At 41.1% G+C, this 22,209-nt stretch overlaps 1 protein-coding gene and 1 pseudogene across 1 annotated transcript in view; one reads left to right on the forward strand and one right to left on the reverse strand.

Annotated features, from left to right (window-relative positions):
* The window catches only part of LOC126298909 (glycine dehydrogenase (decarboxylating), mitochondrial), a 304,299-nt gene that overhangs the window by 190,001 nt on the left and 92,089 nt on the right, over positions 1-22,209 (reverse strand). The gene's annotated exons all lie outside the window — the stretch shown is intronic.
* On the forward strand, positions 4,555-4,672 carry LOC126299794 (5S ribosomal RNA; annotated as a pseudogene).

Consider the following 22,209-nt stretch of genomic DNA (forward strand, 5'->3'; position numbering starts at 1 on the left):
AGGCTTATGGGGCGGTAGCTGTCCACCTCCAGCGGGTTCTTGCCAGGTTTCAACACGGGGAGGACGATGCTTTCTCGCCATTGAGACGGGAACACACCCTCAACCCAGATGCGGTTGAAAACATCTAGGAGGCGTCGCTTGCAATTCACAGAGAGGTGTTTCAGCATCTGGCTGTGGATGCGGTCTGGCCCAGGAGCCGTATCAGGGCAAGCAGATAGGGCACTCTGGAATTCCCAGTCGCTGAAAGGAGCATTGTACGACTCCGCGTGGCGCGTGTGAAAGGAAAGCCTCCAACTTTCCAACCGCTCTTTCTGGGAGCGGAAGGCCAGTGGGTAATTCGTAGATGCGGAACACTGAGCAAAATGCGCTGCTAACCAGTCCGCAATCGTTTCGGAGTCAGTACACACCACTCCATTCAGCGAAAGCCCAGGGACAGAGACAGGCGGCCGATAGCCATGGAGTCGCCTAATCTTAGCCCAAACCTGCGATGCAGAGGTACGGACGCCAATGGTGGAAACATACCGTTCCCAGCACTCCTGCTTCCGTTGGCGAATAAGGCGTCGGGCACGGGCACGGAGCTGTTTAAAAACGATGAGGTTCTCCAAGGACGGGTGCCGCTTATGGCGTTGAAGAGCCCGCCGGCGATCTCTAATCGCCTCTGCGATCTCGGGCGCCCACCAAGGCACAGTCCTCCTCCGAGGGGACCCGGATGAACAGGGAATCGCAGATGCCGCCGCAGAAACGATGCCGGTGGTGACCGACTGAACCACCGCATCAATGGTGTCAGGGGAAGGAGGTGCGATAGTGGCGAGAGAGGAGAACAAGCCCCAATCAGCCTTATTCAGAGCCCATCTGGAGGGGCGTTCAGAAGAGTGACGCTGTGGTAGTGACAGAAAGATGGGGAAATGGTCACTACCACATAAGTCGTCATGGACACTCCAGTGGATGGATGGTGAAAGTCCGGGGCTGCAGATAGAAAGGTCGATGGCCGAAAATGTGCCATGGACGACGCTGAAATGTGTCGGCTCTCCCGTGTTTAAGAGGCAGAGGTCAAGCTGCGAGAGAAGAGTCTCGACATCTCTACCCCGGCCAGTAATCGCGGCGCTACCCCACAGGGGGTTATGGGCGTTAAAGTCGCCCAGTAACACAAAAGGAGGAGGCAGTTGTGCTATCAATGCAGCCAACACATGACGCGAGACATCACCATCTGGCGGAAGATACAAACTGCAGACAGTAATAGGCTGAGGCGTCCACATCCTTACAGCGACAGCCTCTAAAGGTGTGTGAAGAGGTACACATTCGCTGTAGACAGAGTTAAGGATGTAGATGCAGACTCCACCAGATACCCTCTCATAAGCTGCCCAGTTCTTGTAATAACCCCGATACCCACGTAGGGCAGGGGTCCGCATTGCCGGAAACCAAGTTTCCTGTAGGGCAATGCAGAGGAAAGGGTGACTGCTGATGAGTTGGCGAAGCTCAGCAAGGTGGTGGAAAAAAGCGTTGCAGTTCCACTGGAGTATTGCTTTGTCCATGTCCGAAAAAGGTGTGAAGGGGCCGAGGAGGCAGATCACGCCACTGGGTCACCTGCTGCCACCGATGGAGGACCAGTACAATCTGCTTCCATGGCGTCTGAGGGTCCGGCGAGATCCAGGTCCTCAGCGGACGCCCGGATCTCCACCTTATCCCCGGACGCAGAGCCTGTAGGGAGCAGTGGGGTGGATGCCACCGCGTGGTCCTTGGCCTTAGAGGTCTTCTTCTTCGTCTTGTCTCTCTGGTCCTTGGGTTTCATTGGCTGGGAGGGCTCCAGCGAGTCAGTCTCCGGGACGGAGGAGGAGCGGGAAGCCCTGCGATCAGCCGCTGGTCTGCTTTTCTTCCACTGGCTGACGTCACCCTTCCCAGAGGCGGAAACCTGGGAAGGAAGGGACCCAAGGGACCCTTTCCGTGCTATTCGAGCAGGGGAAGTTTGAGGCTTCCCCAGCTTAGAAGTGGGGACTGATGTCCCCGATGGTTGGGGGGTTGCTGCTCCTGAGGCAGGTAGTGCAGGAGCAGCAAGGAGTGAAGTGCCCCCCACCATCAAGGGGGCAGGCGTAGCATTCCGGCTCTGAGAGGTGGCAGTCTGAGGGAGAGCTAATGGGGCCATAACAGTAGTAGCCGCGGCGTAAGAGGCAGGCATTCGAACTGGATGGAGGCGTTCGAACTTCTGCCTGGCCTCAGTGTATGTCAGGCGGTCCAGGGTCTTATACTCCATGATTTTGCGCTCTTTCTGGCAGATCCTGCAGTCCGGCGAGCAAGGTGAGTGGTGCTCTCCGCAGTTAACACAGATGGGAGGCGGAGCACATGGAGTATCGGGATGTCATGGGCGTCCACAATCTCGACATGTGAGGCCGGAAGTACAGCGGGAAGACATATGCCCGAACTTCCAGCACTTAAAGCACCGCATCGGGGGAGGGATATATGGCTTGACGTCACAACGATAGACCATCACCTTGACCTTCTCAGGTAAAGTATCACCCTCGAAGGCCAAGATGAAGGCACCGGTGGCAACCTGCTTATCCCTTGGACCACGATGTACGCGCCGGACGAAGTGAACACCTCGCCGCTCTAAATTGGCGCGAAGCTCGTCATCGGACTGCAATAGAAGGTCCCGATGGAATATTATGCCCTGGACCATATTAAGACTCTTATGGGGCGTGATTGTAACCGGAACATCCCCCAGCTTGTTACAATCGAGTAACCGGCGGGACTGGGCGGAGGACGCCGATTTGATCAAAACCGAGCCCGAGCGCATTTTGGACAAGCCCTCCACCTCCCCGAACTTGTCCTCTAAGTGCTCGACGAAGAACTGAGGCTTCATGGATGTAAAGGATTCACCATCAGCTCTCGTACACACCAGGTAGCGGGGCGAGTACGGTTCGCTGGCATCCTTAGTCTTTCGTTCCTCCCATGGTGTAGCCAGGGAGGGGAACGATTTGGGGTCATATGTAGTTGCGTTGTATTGAGCCCTGGAACGCTTAGAGACTGCTGGCGGCTGGCCACCAGCAAGAGATGATGTACCACGCTTCATTGCGGGTCATCCGCCCTGATGCCACCTACTCCGACCAAGGGCCCTCCCCACGGGCGCCACCCAGCCTCAGCAACGACCACCTGGCAGGATGGCCATTGCCGGGAGTCCCAATGCCCCAAGGAGATAGGCATCTACTCCTTGGCATACGTGGGGAGTTAACGGCGCTGGCATCAGCAGAGCGATCCCTGTGTAGTCAGGGGGCTACAACCAACAGGGTACATGGCGGCCCCACCACAACGGACTGGCTACCGTGCTGGATTTCAGGTGATGTAGTCCAATATCGTCATTGGCGCATAAAGCGACACAGCATAGCAGACTGCAAGAAACCGCACCCAAGAACAAATCCACGCCCAAGAGATGGTAGGTGAGCGGGACTGCTAAGCGATGACGACAAACCTGGCTAGAGATGGTAATGCTTGATGGACACATCGCTCCTTGTAAGGCGCCCTTCCCCAATCGGCTCGCTCTTCGGAAAATTTAGAAGGATGGAGGTCAAACCCGTTAGGGGACCATCTCACAAGGCCAAAACGTTTGAGACTCCTTTTAGTCGCCTCTTACGACAGGCAGGAATACCGTGGGCCTATTCTTACCCCCGAACCCACAGGGGGGGATCTGTGAGGAATCGAGTGACATACCAGATCTAACCTGAAGCAACTGGTGAGATAAAAAAATTGTGAATAGAAGTCACCGGGGAGCCTCAAAAGCCACAGTCATGGAGGGTAAGTAAAATTTGAGGGCACCTAGTGGTGTCATATGCCCCATGTAGATCAAAAATGACTGCAGTGAAGTGTTGGTGTTTAGGAAAAGCCTGTTGGAAAGCCATTTCCAACTTAACCAGATGGTCAGTTGTGGAATGTCTGCTTCGGAAACCACACTGATAGAGGGACAAAAGGCCCCAAGATTCATCATTCCAGCATAATTATTAGGTTACCATCCCTTCAAGAAATTTGCAGGCTCACAGGTGAAGTTTATTGTTTGGTGGCTGTCAATGGACATTGTGTTTCTGCTTGGCTTAAGGGTTTGAACAATGGTACTATACTGCCATTGTTAAGGCAAGATTCCTTTGAGCCAAGGAGATGGGGCCTTTGAATAACATTTAGAGGTTGGATCATCTGATTATGAATCGAATCAGGGCCCGGGAATGTATCGTGTGAGGAGGCTGGAGCCTGAAGCAGTTCCCAGTCAGTGGAAGGTTCATTATATAATTCGCGGCAGGGGTGAAAGGTAGGAAGATGTCATCAGTTTGTCATTTGTGCATTCAAAAGGCAGCCAGGGAAAAGATGATATTGACACTGTAATAATGTTGGTCGCAAGGTGCACAGCAGAAACAGTACAAAGAAAACCCTGAAGGAAGAGATTAAGAACAGTTTTTTATATTTGGCAGCCCAGAAGACTACAGAGCTTGGCCTGCACCTGAGATGAAGAGGCATATGTTCCCGAGGAGGAGACATAGTGTTCCCACCATTCCTTATTACTGAGTTGAATCAGTAGCCAATGGCTGTGCCACAGTGGTAACACCAGTTCCCGTCAGATCACCAAAGTTAAGCACTGTCGGGCTGGGCTAGCACTTGGATGGGTGACTATCTGGTCTGCCTAGTGCTGTTGACAAGTGGCAAGCAGAGTGCACTCAGCCCTTGTGAGGCAAACTGAGGAGCTACTTGATTGAGAAGTAGCGGCTCTGATCTCGTAAACTGACATACAGTTGGGAGAGTGGTGTGCTGAGCACACGCCCTCCATATCCGCATCCTGTGATGGCTGTGGGCCGAGGATGACATGACGGCTGGTCAGTAGCATTGGGCCTTTCAAGGCCTGATCGGACGGAGAGTTTTTGAGAGAGGAGTTGAATTAGTGAGCCTTAATGTAATATCTCTTAAATGTGAGGAGGTTGGTCTCTTTGGTCCACCATGACACCAGCTGGTGATGGAAGGGGCACGTAGAAAGGGGATAGCAGTTTCAGTGGCGAGGGTGATTATGTCAGCGACGTCTCCCACAACCTTGTAGATGCAATCTGAAAGAGAGGGACAAAAGGAACAGAGGAATACAACTGGAAGTTGGCTCTTCAAAGTTCCCAGAATGCTAACTGGTCTGGCAGGTGTTGTTGAGGAAGTGCTAGGATCATTGGAAAGTGGTAACTGTCTCAAAGGTCATTGTAGTGAAGCCACGAGATTGGAGGAAGAGATCGTAAGGTCAGTAGCTGATGTGTGCACAAGTACAGTCATTGAGAAGATACAGATCAACATTGAAAAGGAGCTTGTCAATCGGAAAGCTCCTACCAGACGAAGTGGTAACTCCCCATGTGGAGTGGTAGGCACTGAAATCGCCTAATTGGAAAAAAGGTTGGCAGAGTTGTTGGACTAAGGTGGTCATCTCAAGATAAATAAGAGGCCTGCATGGAGATTAGTAAACATTCAAATAGTGATCACTGTGCTAGTTGGCACTCGCACTGCTATTGCTTCCAACAATGACAGCATTTGTGTGAGCCAATGCACAAATCTCTCCAATGATGATGATGGGTTTGTGGGGCGCTCAACTGCACAGTCATCAGCATCTGTACAGTCTCAATTTTTTACACAGTCCAATCTAGCCACTGTCACAAATGATGATGATGAAATGATGAGGACAACACAAACACCCAGTCCCAGGGCAGGGAAAATCCCCAACCTGGCTGGGAGTCGAACTCAGGACCCCATGATCCAGAGGCAGCAATGCTAGTCACTAGACCACAAGCTGTGGACAAATCCCTCCAGATGCTCTCTCAGGGCCAGTTCAGTTTTGACAGAATGCACAGTAACTTTGATGAGAAGGGTAATGGTCATCAATAAAGTGTGTATCTTAAACAACAACACAGAATACAGAACAAGGGGAAATTAGTTCTTGTAGTCTGGAAGGTGACAGAATACTCATTACAGTTCCACAGAATCATTACAGTACTAGAAAAGGACAAGCTCCATAGAATTTGTCTCTAATAATAGCAATGATTAGTAGTTCATATTTTCTGTGTGGTAGAATATAAAGAACAAGCACTGTCTTTAACTTGTCCTTGGTTGTGGTTAAAGTATTTGATTGTGTATTGTTGGAACAAGTTACAAGTAGGGTGCTCACCACTAATAGTGAAAGGTACAAGAGAGGAATCAGGAGTTGCTGGGAAGCACTAACAGTGGTAGGGTGTACTCATTGATTTGAAAAGATATAAAGCCACTGTAAGACACCTCTCCAGATAGGCTGAACTATTGGCAAATAAAGTGTTCTTAACTTGACCCCTTAAGTGTTTCCACCCTTATTCACTTTCAATTAAGCAAACTTCTCCACTCCATTCCAAAATCGTCTGGGAGACTTTCTACCTCACTATGGTGAGGGTAGCTTAGTTGAACTCAGCTCACATTGTTCTGATGGTGCCACACAGGCCACACCTTTGACCAATGCTAGCGACAAGACCTATGCTGGGATGTGATGTAAAATTTCTGGTGTCAGGTTTGTGGGGTGTGGTGTGTAGAGGCAGGGATCAGGTGACAGAATATCAGAGGAGAAGTTGGTAGACTGTCAGAATCACTCCCTCAAACTGTGAACAGGAAGAAGATGGATGAACAAGCCTGTGGAATAGGAAAAAAGAAGGAGACACCATCCTGAAAGCCCAGCAGAAACTTGGTGAACTTGTCTAGGCTGGAAAAGTTGCAGAAAAGCCCAGCATAGGAACAAATACTTGTAGAGGGAACTACAAGGGAAACCATCAGAACTATAGCACCATAAACACACATGGTTCAGGTAAGTGACAACAGCAATAGTTTTAGCACTCTGTCTGTAACACTGTATTAGCATAACATGACTTCAGCCAGAAGTTCAGATGTTAGAGGCATCAGTGAAAAGGATGTTCTTTTACCAGTAAATTAGTCATTTAGTCATTTAGTATGGCTAAGTCCAAACTTAGGGAGTTTATTGAGGATGTGGATGTGGTGTTTGAAGTAGTCCAAACAGATGATAAACCACCACTATTTCAATACACAAAGTCTAACATTACAGGAGAAGCTAAGGCGAACTTAACTGTCCTGGAGAGAGCTAAGAACTGATTTCAAGCGGACACAGTCTTGGAAGAAAATTATTCATGTAAGTGCACCATGGACTATTATGCCTGTAGGGTGTTTCAGGCCATGTGACATGTAGGGGAAGCAATAGCATCATAGGCTAATCAAATGGATAAACTATAAAAATTATTCAAAGAGGCAGCCACCAGAGTGACAGAGGTGGCACAACTGCGAAGTGTATTAGAACTGGTAGGCACACTAGGATGGACTTAATTCATACAGAGCATAGTAAGTGACAGGATTCAGACAATTACGTGAAGCCAGGGTGAACCATTAGCTTAGATGACACATTTTACGTAGCACTGCAAGAGGAAAGTGTGCTATTGCCCACAAGTGAAAAGGGCCAGTTCCTGAGAGTGTTTCATCAGATAGTAGAAATTTGGAGTAACATAGGAGGAATACGTTATAACTGTGAGCAGATGGGTGGCATGGCTAGAAACAGTGGGAAGCCAAAGGGGACTACAAGGGTATGAGAGGTAGCAAAATCCATGAAGAAGGAAGAAGTAAAGTGCTCTCAGAACTTTTATCACTACAATAAACAAAGGCACACCAGTGGTCAATGTAAAAGAATAATCATTTGTGGAAAGTCCAAAATGTGTGGGCATCAAGTACTGGATTGTAAAACACCTAGGTGTCACACGTGCATCCAATATGGGCACAATAGACCAAAGTGCAATGAGAAATTTGGGATCGTATCCAGAAGTAAAAAGGGAAACTAAGAGTGCGGAACATCAAGCAGTCAGATGTTACAATAACAAAATGGCCAAAAGTTAGTCATAGAGTGCAAAGAAAAGACCAAAATTATGATGGCATATTGTTACAAATTAGGAAGGGACTTATGGTTATTAATAGATACCAAGACCCATATAAGCATTATAACAGAATAGTGTCTCATGAAAGAAGTAGTAATTAGCAGGGTAGATATCTGTAGAATAAAGGGCATGACACAAGGTACAGTACACACACTGGGAAACCTGAATCTGCAACTACTAATATCAGAGAAAGTGCCAATGAAGCACAAGCTCCATTTCATAGGGAGAGGATCAGATATTAATTATGGTACAGTAGGAAGCAACTTCCTGAGGAAGCAAAAGGTTGTGATTAATTATTGTGAGAGGGAAAGGTAAACACAAGGTCAAAGTATTCCACTGCTGGTAGGTGGAGCAATACTGAAAATTTTTAGTAAACACGTGGGCTGAGTAACAACCAACTAATTATTAGACAACCCAAAAAAGTGATTTGTAATGAAAGCAGCCATGTTTTGAGAGTGTCTGTGAGCCACACTGCAAAGAAAATGAAAATGAACGGAAATAGGATCTGTGAATAAGAGGGTAAGTCCTTCACAAAATATGGATAAAATCGGTGTACATCACAGGATGGTGAAGGAAAAGGTAGTAAGATATCTATACCAAATCAAGTCGTGGGACAAAATGTAATGAATTACCCTTAAGGCAAAACAGCATGGCACCAAAAAGTGACATGAGAAAGATTGTACAGGGTGGGGCAAATAAAAGTGGTCTGCACAGGTGAATACAATTCAACGTGAATGTATGCATATAATCACATCCCAACAGGATGGAGCAACTGCCCATACAGCCATTTGACCTTTAGAGCATATTTAGACAATCTTCACACCTGACAGAGATGTTAGCAGAGGTTGCTCTGGTTGCGGCTGTAGCTGACCATCCTGGTAGCCTGATCTGTCAGTGTTTGATTGCTTCGTGTGAGGACACCTCATGTCTTAGGTGTATTACTCCTGGCCACTTTTATTTGCCCCGCCCTATATATGTTTCGCGTTATTCCACTAGAGAGGTTGGGGGGGGGGGGGCAATCTACACTGGTATGGTAGAACATTTGTTCAGATTACTTGTTTTTCAGACCTGCAGACCATAGACCAAATAAGGACAAAAACTAGGTATGAGATATCTACATAACAGTTTTAACATAATATGTATGCATAATGTACCTCATGCACTAGACTTCGAAGCATCTCGTCCAGGTGTACAATAATTTTTATCACATAATAAATAGACATTCAAAGAACATACATGACATTATACATGCACGTCAAAGGTAAAACAATCATATAAAAATCATACGCAATGCACCAAATATACATGCTCATGCTCGCTTAAAAGCTGCATACACAATGTCACCAGTCAGCCACCAGGTGGCACCACAAACTGAAATACAGCATTTTGTATAAAGCCTAGGCACAAATATAAATCTGCATACATGTTCACAACGAAATTATACTCAGAATGATCCAAATTAGAGTATAGAAAGAATTTAATATTTCTTATATTTAAAAAGCAATTTCTTAAAGTTTTTTATATTATGAAATATTTATCTTTATAATTCCTTGTTAACCATAATAAAATGTCTAAGTATCTATGAAGAAGCAAGATGTACAGTATGTTCAAAATAAATAAATCAATGAACAGGACATAAAAGCGCCATCTCATGTGTATTGAACAAGAGAGATGGTATAGGTAGTTCACATTAAAACTTTCAAACATTATATTATATCTATATAAAGGCAACATAAAAAGATTTTACAGTTGTAATCTTAATCTCCTTACACAAATAACTCACATTATACAATGCTACCAGGACAGTGTAATTGAGGGGGCAGTGCAACTGTGATCTTTAATCCTTTCTGATGTGAAAATTAAAATTAAGCTCCATCTGTTGCCATTTGGATGAACTATCCTCCTACCAAGTGGTTAGTCCAATTCGTAATATGTATGTTGCTACAAAGCCTTTAATCTTTGCCCTAAAAATATTTCAGTTCTCTGAGTGCAACAGTGCTCCAACCTCACGAAGTCAATGAAAAGTGAGAACCAAGTCCCGTGTAACAAAAACAACAAACAACAACAACAAAGATAGCTGACGTTAGAGATGATGATAACTCCTGAAAAATTGAAAATTACAAAATCAACATGAAAAATCCAGGAAATTTTGCAAGACAAAGAACAAGAAATGTAAATTCATGGGCAAGAAACATTAAAAAACAGAAAAGGAATACAGGAGAAGAGTATGCAGGTAGCACTGGCAAGCAAGACAAGGAACATAAACAAGTTCTGCCACGTGGTTGTGAACATAAGTGTTATGAATGATTTAGAGAAGAAGAATGTGAAGCAGTGTTCAAGAGTTCTGGGATATTGTTAATTTTAGCACACAAAATGCATTCCTTAATGGGTGTGTCTGAGTGAAAGGTGTTTAGGAAAGGTATGGTGCTAACAGAAATGAAAGCAGGAGACAGAACACACATGAGTACCACGTTTTAGTTCAAGACTGTGACAAAAGGATTTGTAAAATAGCATTCCTATCCTTGTTTGGGATTAATACTGCGCGACTTTCTAGGGCAGTAGAAAAGAAGCAGAGAGAAGGAACAACAAAATTTGATGGCTATGGACATCATGCAAACTGACCCTATAAAACTAGTGACCATAAACATACTTTAGTTGCAAATATAATTTAGTAGTAATCAAATTAATAGTTTCCCACTACATGAGTCTTACTATAGTAGAGTTTCTGCTCCAAACAGAAAATACTTGCCTAAAGGCCTAAATGATTCTGTTACGTATAAACTTTGTTAGTTGGATAAAACAGGAACATGATTCCTGTGACATTATTAGTGAGTACCATGTATCTACAGGGAGATTTTAACAAAAAATTCAGTCTCTTATTTGCCACCCCATCTACTGACGCTTGCAAAGTTTGTGATTCTCTGCATATAAAGTTTCAGATGTAGAGAATGATACTGGAAAAAAAAAATTAAATATGCAGCCAGAGTTAAATTTGCACCAATTAAAGGTACAAGCAGTATATATCAACCTGAAAGCTGATATAGCTTGTTCCAAAGAACAATAGCTCTGTAAAAATTATAAAATTTGCAGCAAGCACAACCACCTTTACTTACGCAATTTAATGAGTTTTTTTTTTAATTTTTAGTTTTTTTACAAAAGGCAGCTTTGGATGTATACAGATGATGGAAAATGGAGGGCCAGATAATATTGTTGAATTTGATGCTGATAAAATAATTTCATGTTTAGTTAAGTGTTCCTCTGCATGTCTACAAGATATTGATCAATTAATTATGTATTCTGATAACTGTTGTGCACAAAACAAACATATGTATTTCTTGTGCTTCTGGTTACATATTATTCACAAAAAATAGGCAAAGAACATACATATCTAGTTTCAGGTCATAGTTATCTGCCATGTGATAGGACTTTGGGCTAATTGAGAAGAAAAAGATGGAGCAAAAATATATTTGTACACCTGCTGAGTGGGCACAAATTATTAAAAATACTAGGACAGGCAAAAAAAAAAAAAAGATTTAACATTACTGAGATGCAACAGGCTGATTTGATTTTGTAAACACGAAGCCTAGGTATCTGTTAAATGAAATAACTAATCACTTGGAAATACATTGTGAAGTATTCCCATTCAGAGATAGATTCATGTAGTTATGTAAATTATATTGTAAAAGAACTAAGGTGAAGAGAGGAACACACACTAGCTCTACAATATGTTGACTTCACACAAAAATGTTACAAACAAAATTAGGGACATTTGTGACATTTTGAAATATGTATCTGCAGTTTATTGTCCATTTTATAACTGTGTCATTTCTCATAATAGGACTGAGGAAGCCCAGGCAGATGATATGGAGGATGATGATGATCTTTTTAATCTACCTTATTATGTGTAGGCTAATTAGATTAGATTGAATTAGATCAGTACTTGTTCCACAGATCATGAATACGACACTTCGTAATGATGTGGAACATGAAGATCCTTCATTGTTATTACTCTGTTCACATTCATCAGTCTGTTACTAAAGGTAACTATCCCACTTACGACAAATCAGATAAATATGAGTTTGTACACACTCATGGATATAAAAGACAAATTGTATACCCCTTTTTATTAGTTTTTTTTAATTGGGCAATGGGCAAGCCATGAGTTGTTTATATGTACAAAATTAACATTTTCACTATGTGTCTGAGGTAACTCCCCCTGTCACTGTGATCTTCATTAGTTAATTTTTTAGTGAAAATCTCTTCATAAAACTTATATAAAGGGGTTAATATACTACAGTGTTTCTTTTCATGTAAAATGTCTAACTTTCATTCAAACACATTTCTTGGCCTCCCCTACGTACAAAGGAACTTCAGTGTAACTGAGGTCTTGCATAACCATTAACTACTCCATGAACATTTAAGTACCATTGTAGTTAAACAGACAAAGCATCATATAGCATACTACAAGCAACAGACTTGGATGTTTCAAATTCTAAGAAAAACCACAATCATATAGCTTGAACTTGCTTTTTCTCCAGTCTTTAAAAGAAGTGGAATAGACCATTGTTGCATGGAACGAAAGCTACTGCTTCTTGTCTAAGTGAATTTAATCCAACTACAGACACTAAAAAGGACACAGATTGCTCTGCTTAGTTACATATGAAAATAATGTTGTCATTAGCTCACAAAAAGGGATCCTACAACCATTACACATACCTTACAATATTGAGCTTGTACATTACAGCTCAAAATTTTAGGTAGTAGATTGGTGCATGATGTTTGGGTACAGGGAAAGGAGGCATGGTGGTAATAGTAAACCAGATATCAGTATTGAAACACAATGTGCACTGAAGTAAACTGCAGCATTATAAATGGTAGAGTTTCAAGCTCCCAATTACTTCCATATCATCACTGATGCATTGAAAACAGGAATCTATATTCATTATAGACAGTGTATGTTAAGCATGGGAATGAACATGCTGAGAAGGAACTGCTACAGTCACCAACACTGTATACAGACCATTTATATTAGGACTGGTCATGGCGAGCCAAACATCATGTGAACCGAGTGTGCGGGAGGCATGCAGACCACAGCTCTGTCTGTCTAGGCTGTGCTTGTACTTGACTCTTGAGTCCTTGGTACAGTGTGACATTTCATTTAATATTGCAATGTGGCATTTTTCAATCAGTTCAACTCTCTTCCTTTTCAGCAATGTTATGGCCTCAGAACAGTTTACTCTTCACTATTTGTTCATTGTATGAAGGACGTTCACAGGCCCAGTGAAAGTTTGCACAAAAAGAGGCAGTAAGCAATCTATCATCACAAGTCTTTAAAAACTAATGGAAATGATAGACGAGAAGGATGAGAATTCTCAAAATATGTTATTTAGCTGCATAACTGATAGATACTGCAAATTTTCTGTGAAAATATATTATAATATATCACACAGAAAAAATTTAAAGATTTACTTAAAAATGAAAGAACAAAAAAGTACAATGATTGAGTGACGGGATTTATTGACCTGTACATGAAGAATCACTTTGTGCTAAATTTGCAGCCATGTGGCCCATGAAGAAACAGGGTAAAGGAACAAAATTGAGAACAGATAGAATGGATTGCAGATTCTGCATTTTGTGTGGACTTGACTCGACATTGCCCACAATAAGACTTTTCAAGGTGACAAGAAAAGGACACATTCTGACAAACATATTCCAGTTCCCTAACCTTACTGCCGTTAAAGAAGACATGAGATTTGAAGAATTCATTGTGACCTTGAAAGAATTACAAGAATAATTTCAAAAATGTTTTATCTGCTTTAAGGCTGTTTTCAAGACCATTTGCCATTTCTGTTGAAAACATGTGCAAATGTGACTGACTGACCTGCAAGGTAATTCCTGTTTTAATGACAAATCCTATTATGTTAAAACAGTCTAGAACATCCACACTGCTTTTCTGAGGTAGTGTTTCCACGCCTGCAAAATTAGGTTGCAAAAGTGGTACAATATTTCAGTCACATATTTGTGTGATAGATCTTTTTTTGATTATGAAACTAATCAAGTCATGATAACTTGGCAACTTGAGCGTGATAACCAGTGAAACTGTCTGTGTTTGTCCATATGCCGACAGTTTACCAGATAAATATATTATGTCTTCAAGGTGCCAAAAATAAATAGTAGTGAAGATTTGGTTTGTTTGTGACCTTTTTTGCTGAGAAATGTGGAATATAAATCCAAATTATAAGCAGTGCAACTCTGCTGTGTTCACACTTGCCCTCTCTCCCTGCTCCAAGCACTCAAGACAGTGTAGCATGGCAGTGGGGCAAATGTGCAGCAAGGCTGAGTGCTAAATCACACATGCCAGGGCACGACCCACAATCTGAAATCTTGATTACTCTTGATTTATATTGTATACCGCATACAATATAGCATGAACTTTAGGTAGCAACTGAAACTGTAACGCGATGTCTTGATACAAACATCAAAAACAGTTTTGGCTCACCTCGGTTCAAAGTGTTCCGGAACCTGTAAAGAAAATTGGAATAGAGTTCAACATAAACATCATTTCTACCCTTTTTATTGCTCATGAAAACCACACATTGCATGTTGTACCACCATACAGCGAGACCTTTAGAGATGGTGGCCCAGTTGCTGTACACACAGGTACCTCTAACACCCAGTACCACATCCTCTTGCATTGATGTGCGCCTGTATTCGCCGTGACATACTATCCACAAGTTCATCAAGGCACTGTTGGTCCAGATTGTCCCTCTCCTCAATGGCAATTCTGCGTAGATCCCTCAGAGTGGTTGGTTGGGTACGCCATCCATAAACAGCTCTTTTCAATCTATCCCAGGCAAGTTCGATAGGGTTCATGTCTGGAGAACATACTGGCTACTCTAGTTCTGTGATGTAGTTATCCTGAAGGGAGTCATTCACAAGATGTGCATCATGGGGGTGCGAATTGTCATCCATAAGGCGAATGCCTCGCCAATATGCTGCCAATATGGTTGCACTATCGGCTGGAGGATGGCATTCACATGTCGTACAGCCGTTACGCCATCTTCCATGACCACCAAGGCATATACTGGCCCCACATAATGTCACCCCAAAACAGCACGGAACCTCCACCTAGCTGCACTCTCCCCGGATAGTGTGTCTAAGGTGATCAGCCTGACCAAACTGCCTCCAAACACATCTCCGATGATTGTCTGGTTGAAGGCATATGCGGCACTCATCGGTGAAGAGAACGTGATGCCAACCCTGAGTGGTCCATCTGTACCACGCTGAATGGTGTTGTGGTTGCAAAGATGGACCTCGCCATGGACATAGGCAGTGAAGTTGTGCATCATGCAGCTTATTGTGTGCAGTTTGAGTCATAACAAGACGTATTGTGGCTGCACAAAAAGCATTATTCAACATGGTGTGTTCTGTCATGGTTCCTCTGAGCCATAATCCATAGGTAGTGGTCATCCACTGCAGTAGTACCCTTGGGCAGCCTGAGCAAGGTATGTAATTAACAGTTCCTGTCTCTCTCTATATCTCCTCCATTTCTGAACAACATCACTTTGGTTCACTCCGAGATGCCTGGACACTTCCCTTGTTGAGAGCCCTTCCTTGCGCAAAGTAACATTGTGGACATGATTAAACTGTGGTATTGACTGCCTAGGCATGGTTGAACTACAGACAACATGAGCCATGTATCTTCTCCTTGGTGGAATGACTGGAAGTGATCGGCTGTTGGACCCCCTCCACCTAACCAGCACTGCTCATGCATGGTTGTTTACATCTTTGGGTGAGTTTAGTTACATCTATGAACAGTCAAAGGGATTGTGTCTGTAATACAATATCCACAGTCAACATCTATTGTCAGCAATTCTGGGAACCGGAGTGATACAAAACTTTTTTTTGATGTGTATATTCCAGTGGGCATGTAGAAACCAACAAGGCAAAACCAGTCCCAAATAAAATCATCAAACACTTCTTAGTGTAAAGTCAAGTTGGTACTATAATGGAATCATTATGTTACCTTACATAACATAGCATCAAAATTTTATAGTTCTGAAAAACTCATATGGAATTTAATTAGTGCACCTTTTGATGTCATACAAGACACTTATGATGCCACTTAGACTTCAAGCACCATTCCTAATGGCATTTTTATTTATATTTTTGTATACTTTTTATTTTATTTAAGATAAATTTTCTAATATGGATCTATAATACCATGATTTGCATATTATAGTAAGAATTGCATTCTCTGTGCTTCTGTCCCATGATAAAAAGGGTTTCCTCGTCTTGTGGCATTCAGGTTTTGGATCTGCAATAGTCTATTGTACACGTTATGTGAGGATAACATGTTCCACTTTTAGTGCTCCCAACTTATTTAAAAATTATGTGATAAAATAATCTCTAACCAGATCTAATGGTATACAATGGTTTTCTTAAAAAGGAATATTGCTTTTTCTCTTTTTGTATATACAAAACCTTATTGTCTTTTTCTTTTTATGATGTGCTTGAACCTTGAAATAACAGGATGAAACATATGTTTAGCATGCACCGTACATCATATTCCAAGTAATGGTGGTTTCTTTTTATCCACTTTTTCATGGTATGGTGTGTGCTGCACCTAGACATCGAGCACAGTTTTGTCTAAGACATCAATTTTTATGGTTATAACTTTAATATCATGTTACATAAGGTTAAGTAATGATTGTATTATAGTACCAACTTGACTGAACATTGATAAGTGTTTTATAGTTTTATTTGGAACTGGTTTTGCCTGATTGATTCTACATGTCCTATGGAATACACCAAGACATCAAGCGACAGTTTTCGATGGTACCTGGAGTTCATACTGAACTGCATGTGGTATACAATATAAATGGTCTTTATAGTGGTGATGAATATAGCAGTTAATTCTCAATAAGTTTGTTTCCATACTTAATGTATACTGCCTATAATGAAATTATACTCTTGTTTTTAATCCAAGAGTGTTGATCCTGAAGTAATTGGTAACTTAAAACCCTACTATGTATAATGTTGAACCTATACCTTAGTGCACACTGTGTTTTAGTACTGATACCTGGTTTATCATCATCATCATCATGTCTCCTTTTGTTATACCTAGACATTGTGCACCAATCTAGTACCTAAACTTTAAGCTATAAGGTATGAGCTCCATATTGTGAGGTATGTGTAATTGTTGTAGGTCCCCATTTCGTAAACTAATGACAACATTAGTTTCGTATGTAACTTAGACATCAATCTGTGTCCTTTTCAGTGTCTATAGTTCAATTAAAATCACCCAGACACTGAGCAATAGCTTTCATTGCATTTAGACTTTTACTGTAATGTTGGTATTGTATAATATGGCTTTTTTGTACAAGGAGATTAATATTAAAATTTTAAAATATTTTTATATTTCCTTTTTATAAATATAATATAAAATTATTTTCAAAAGTCTTAACATGAACTACCTATACTGTATCTTGTTCTCTACATCTGAGATGGTGCTTTGACAACTTGTTCATCGATGAAGTAAGTTTTAATGTGCTGAATGTCTTGCTTCTTTAAGGCACACTGATTCATAACTATGGATATACAGTATGTTCCCTTGTGGTTAACAAAGAATTATAAAGTTAAATATTTTATAATAAAAACACTTTTTAAGAAGTTTCTTTTTAAACATAAAAAATAAAATAATATGCTATTTGGATGATTCTCCATATAATTTTAATGTAAACATGTATACAGATTTGTATTTGTGCCTAGGCTTTATACAAAATCCAGTATTTCAGTTTGTTATCACTTTGGTGCCACCTGGTGGCCGACTGTAACATATACCATGTTTACTACCCAATCTCAGTCTGTATGCAGCTTTTAAGCAAACATGAGCATGTATATTCTGTGCATTGGGTATGATTTTTATATAATGATTGTTCCACCTAAGATACGCAGATATCCTGTGCCATGCATGTTCTTTGAGTGTGTATTTGTTGTGTGCCACAAACCATTGTACTCATGGATGAGATGCTTTGAAGTGTAGTGCATAAGGTACATCATGGATACAGGTTATGTAAAAACGTTATGTAGATATCTCACACCCAGTTTTTGTGCCTACCTGGTCTATGCTTTACAGACCCAATGATGGCAACATAGTTTTGCTGAAACTGGTAATCTTAATAAATGCTCTACTAAAGCAATCTTGGCATTTTTAAGAGTGTTACTTCTATTTTTACATGAAAATAAGTCCTGGGAAACAAAAAAAAGTTAAGGAATTGTGTAGAAACGTGGTATAATCACAAAACTGAAACAGAAGTGATTATTCCCAAAGAGAAAGTAATGTCAGGTGTGTATGTCACTGAATTTTTGGTACAAGTAAAGCTAGGGAAATGTATTCTTGGCGTATTAAATACAAGTGATGCTGAGTGTGATCTGAACACATCATAAGTATTAAAAGAACCAACAGAGAAAGTAATACCAATACAAGCCATACAGGAAGGAAGTAATGGTATGGGAAAGTATGGAAACTACATGATTTTAATAAAGAAGAGTAACACAGATGGGGGAAAACTGTTGTAGTGAATACTATGATGTATTTTATCCAAAAGGTGACATATGTCAACTGCAGAAATAGTAAGGCATGCACTCCCAATTGTGCCATAATATGAAGGAAAGTTTTTGAATATATGTCTGTATAGAATACCAGAGACACAAAAGGTTGAATTATGGGAGAAAATTGAGAAAACATTTAATGGGGATCTACAGGGTGAGTCACCTAACATTACCACTGGAAACACCTCTCAAACCACAAAAAACACTGAACAACCAATTCCGCAGACCGAATGTGAGGAGAGGGGCTGATGTAACTGGTTAATACCAACTACTGACAAATGCACGGAAGTATGATTTTCAGCACATATCTGCGAGAACTGAATTAATTAGCAATACAAAAAGAACAGTGATTTAATGTAGGTACTGAAGAGACATGAACAGCATGTTGCATCCACATGTTAACATTTTTATTAGTTTTTTCCTCTAAAGAATACTGTACAGCAGTGATTTGTTATATGAAAATGTACATTAGCATAAGAATGTAGTTAAACTTACAAGTTTGGTCTTTGTTTTCAATTACAGAATGTAGAAGAGTGTCCTGACATTTTAAGCCAATAAATTTTCAAAGTGGCACCCTTCATTTGCTGCACACATTTGCAATCTACAGCATAATGAATGTCTTACACAACACAGTACATCCGGTGTAATGTTGCCAAAGTCTGTCTCAAAATGATGTTTCATATCCTCTGGGTCTGTAGGCACAACATGGTACACATTCTCCTTTAACGTACCCCACAGAAAGAAGTCTGAAGGTGTAAGATCAAGAGAACAGGCTGGCCAATTTGTGCCCCCCCCCCCCCCCCCCCCCATGTCCTATAAAATGCCCGTTGAATATTCTGTCAAGGGTCAGCTTAGTGTTCATTGCAGAATGTGCAGGAGCACCATCATGTTGATACCACATACGTCTACGCATTTCCAGCGGGACATTTTCTAGCAATATTCACAGATCATTTTGTAGAAACTATGTATTTTGCAGCTGTTTGGGTGCCTTCAATGAAGCGAGGACCAATGAAATGGTCGCCAATTGCTCCACACCACACATTTACATTCCACGGTTGCTATCGCTCTATCTGTTGAAGCCAGTGAGGATTGTTCATGGACCAGTAATGCATGTTTCATAAATTAACTGCACTTTGGTTTGTGCAACCTGCTTCATTGGTAAACAGATAGAACTGCAATGCATTCTCTGTTAATGCCCATTGACAGATATTCACTCTATTATTAAAGTCATCTCCACGTAATTGCTGATGCAGTGACACATGATACAGGTGAAATTTGTGACGAAGTATGCACATTATACTACTTTGACTCGCTGAACTGCCTCTAACGATGTCACGTGAAGTCGTATGTGGGTTCATGGAAACAGCAGTTAACACACCAACTGCACATACTTCTCCTGCGATGGGTTTGTTACGGAACCATTTGCTTGTTACGACCATTCCTGTTGCATACAATTGTTTGTAGACGTTTTTAAATTTGTGGCACGTTGGGTGATCTCTGTCCGGGTACCTTTCTGAATACAACGTGCAGGCTGAATTTTGTCTACACTTGCCATAGAAAAGTATCATCTCTGTCTTTTCAGTTTTAGAATAAACCATTTTCACACGACACTGTACACACTGTTGTACTTGCGACCTTCTCACATTCCTACTGTGCATACTTCTGTTCTTACATGTGTACAGTACACCATCACAGATATCTGGTAACATGGTGTACTATGGACTAATTTATCAAGCACTACATGCAGACACTGAGACAGCCAAACTAGTAAACACTGTATAGTCTTCATAAACGTACCCCTACAGATCGTGTTTGTTACAACATGCAACTGAACATCTGAGGTTTCGAGCGCCAACTTTACATTGCAAATTACTCCGGATGTACTTAAAATTTTACAACGTAAAACACGGCATTGATTAAGTATTTGTTTCTTTTTTCAGCTGCGGCAAAAGTAATTACAGGTTTTCATTTAAAAAAACATAACTATGTATTAAAAATCATACTTCCATGCATTTCTCAATGGTTTGTATTCACCAGTTCCACCAGCTCCTCTCCTCACTTTCGATCTGCGGAATTGGTTATTCAGTGTTTGTTGTGGTTTGGGAGGTGTTTCCAGTTTAATGTTAGGTGTGACACCCTGTATTTGTTGAATGTCAGAGTCTATGGAATGCACCGCTGATACTAGTGCAGAAAAGAAACAAGACACCAGTGAAATAGTATATATGGATTCATAACACACTATAGAAAGATGAACGAAAATTGAATAGTGGAAGCCTTTCCCATAGCCAACATAAGAGAGACCTTGGACCAATTACAGAAAGCCAAGTATCTTTCTCCTAGATTTGGCCAGTGGACAGTATCAGATTTTAATGGAACCAGCAGATTGAGAAAAGAGAGCATTTAGTGCAAATTATCAACACTATTACTAAAAAAATGACAATGGGATTAAAGAATGCACCAAGTACATTTCAGAGATTAATAAATGTTGCTTTGGGAGGACTCCAATGGAGCATGTGTTTAGCATATTTGGATGATATAATTTGCTCCAGGAAATCTTTGATAGATTATGGACTTATAATCAAAGTTACAACCAGGTAACTGTGAATTCATGAGAAAGGAGGTAATATTTTTAAGGCACAAAATAACAGATAAAGGTGCAGAGCCACTCAAGTGTAAATGTGAAATGTGTTTTATTCATATCATAACATACACAATTTCAGAACATATGTCTGACGTACAGGAGAAATGTCAATGTCACAATTTGCTTATTTAAAATTTTGTCACACTTACAATAATACTTTCTGGAGCGTTTACTTACTTGCAATTTGTCAGATTTACAGTATTTACATCTGCTATAACTATCATAAATTTTTATTCCATTTTAGGGTTCCAGCTCAAAGTATCACTTTGTCCTTCATGAAATCTTAAACAGAGTAGTAGCACCATTCAATTAAGAAATCATGTAACTTGCTTTTTAAAATATTTATCTTCATATTCATTGTCACACTCTTTTATTGTCTTGTGAATTTTCAGGGCTATATACTGAGGAGTCTGAGCACGCAATTTTAAGCGACAAGAGGTGAGCATAACGTTCTCTTTATGTCTTCTTGTGTCATATGAGTATTCAAAATTATTTTTTTAATAGATGGGCTCTGCTGTGTAGGAAAAGAACCACCTCAAAGATATATAAAGAGGGGGCAATTAATATTTTTAGGTCTTTAAATAATGGTCGACATGATGCACTCGACTGTGCAGAGCACATGTTGTGAATGATTCCTTTTTGCAACTTCAAAATTCGTGGTACATTTCCCGAGTTTCTCCAAAAAATTATTCCATATTGAATAACCAATTCAAAGTAGCTATAATATGCTATTTTCCTGGTTGCCATATCAGTAGCACAGGCTAAAATTTCCATTGCAAATGCGAGGCTGTTTAATTAATTTGCTAGATATTCTATATGAGAATTCCAACACGAAGTTCTGTCTAAGATTATTCCCAGGAACCTGACTGAGTCAAGATCTTCCATTTTTTTATTGTTGTGGGTGACACAGATTTCTTCAGTTTTTTGAGTGTTTAGTTTTAAAATTCATCATGTGGGTTTTTGAAACGTTTAGCCTTAAGCCATTGACTGAACCATGTT

Source organism: Schistocerca gregaria, chromosome X, assembly GCF_023897955.1.
Source record: "Schistocerca gregaria isolate iqSchGreg1 chromosome X, iqSchGreg1.2, whole genome shotgun sequence".
Taxonomy (NCBI): domain Eukaryota; kingdom Metazoa; phylum Arthropoda; class Insecta; order Orthoptera; family Acrididae; genus Schistocerca; species Schistocerca gregaria.